The following is a 1,928-nucleotide window of genomic DNA, read 5'->3' on the forward strand; positions in this document are numbered from 1 at the left end:
TAACGTTTCTCCAATCAAATGAAGATTTGTGAACGACTTCCATCTTCATTTTAAAATCTAATGGAATGAATTGATATAAAATGTAAAAATAGTTTTTTTATCGTTTATTTCTGACATCGGGGTCGCTCACTCGTATCCGCATTCTCCCCAGTCCCCACCCACCAGCCACCGCCTCTTCTTTTTCATAATATTGTCTTCTTCAAATCAAAGGCAGACGCAAAGGTCCCCTTCATGTAAGGGATCGTTTCTCTGTATGCAGCTTTAACATGGGGACTGAAAATTAGTTTCTCGGCTTCGACTGGGCGAAATCGGCTGCAAATTTCAGAAATAAGTGATTTGTACGTAATATGTTCCAAATTTCAGAAGTAAATGTTTTGTACGTTGAGGAAATATGGTCCAAATTTCAGAAGTAAATTATTTGTACATTGAGGTAATATGTTCTAAATTTCAGAAGTAAATTATTTGTACATTGAGGTAATATGTTCCAAATTTCAGAAGTAAATGCTTTGTACGTTGAGGTAAAATGTTCCAAATTTCAGAAGTAAATTATTTGTACATTGAGGTAATATGTTCCAAATTTCAGAAGTAAATGCTTTGTACGTTGAGGTAAAATGTTCCAAATTTCAGAAGTAAATTATTTGTACATTGAGGTAATATGTTCCAAATTTCAGAAGTAAATGCTTTGTACGTTGAGGTAAAATGTTCCAAATTTCAGAAGTAAATTATTTGTACATTGAGGTAATATGTTCCAAATTTCAGAAGTAAATGCTTTGTACGTTGAGGTAAAATGTTCCAAATTTCAGAAGTAAATTATTTGTACGTTGAGGTAATATGTTCCAAATTTCAGAAGTAAATGCTTTGTACGTTGAGGTAATATTGTTACGGACCGCGGATAAGATGTTGTTTGCCGAGCGGATGGCACCGCGGCCGAACAGTTACCCCGACTAACCCGATTCCCGAACGTTGGCCGGATCGCGCCACAGATATTCAATATGGAAAAGACAAAAGCAACACGGATGTGAAGAAGAAGAAGACAAAAAAAAAGTTGGCAATACTACTAAATTTATTCCTATTATTTACACGTTCAAAGTAACCAAGGAGAAGGAAGGATAAGAAAATAATTTACAGAAGAATTCAGAGACACAGTGCAACGCTAGCTTATACAAACTTAATTAATACCCAGGGACAAGACACACAGAACAAACTCACGTACACAAAAGGATGGAAAGGCAGGAGGTGGATGGCTGGAGGGAGAGGAAGGTCCAACGGGTCCTGCAGCACAATCGGCGCGTTTCGCAGCCGCCGTTCCTTCGCGGCCCCGCTCAAAACTGCCGTCAAGCCCCCAAGTTGCTGTGTTGCTGCTGTGGCTGCCGCTGTTGCTGCTGAAGCTGCCGCTGTTTGGACGTCGCGTGCTTTTTTTCAGGACTCGTCTCTCTCGTCTTGTCAAAGCTGTCTGCTGTCTTTCTGATTCTGCTGTCTCAACAATGGATGGAGGTCCTCAATGCCAAACAGGAAATTAGAGCTGTCTCCCTCGACATATCACGTGCCTTCGACACGGTCTGGCACCCCGCTCTGCTCACCAAACTCTCCTCCTTTGGTATCCATGGAAATCTCCACGCATGGCTGGCGGACTTCCTCTCTAGTCGTCGTCAACGTGTGGCCCTGAATGGGTTTCTCTCATCTCCTCTTCCTGTTCAGGCTGGAGTTCCCCAAGGCAGTGTTCTGGGCCCCGTGCTTTTTCTGGTCTTCATCAATGATCTCTCTGACTCTCTCGAAAATCCTCTCTATCTCTTTGCTGATGACTCCACTCTCTGCCGCTCCATTCCTCTTCCCTCAGATCGGCAGTCTGCTGCCTCCTCACTCTCTGAAGACCTGGACAAAATCACAGACTGGTCAAACAAGTGGAACATGTCTTTCAATCCTGACAA

This window comes from Myxine glutinosa, chromosome 5, assembly GCF_964187855.1.
Source record: "Myxine glutinosa chromosome 5, kmMyxGlut1.1, whole genome shotgun sequence".
Classification (NCBI taxonomy): domain Eukaryota; kingdom Metazoa; phylum Chordata; class Myxini; order Myxiniformes; family Myxinidae; genus Myxine; species Myxine glutinosa.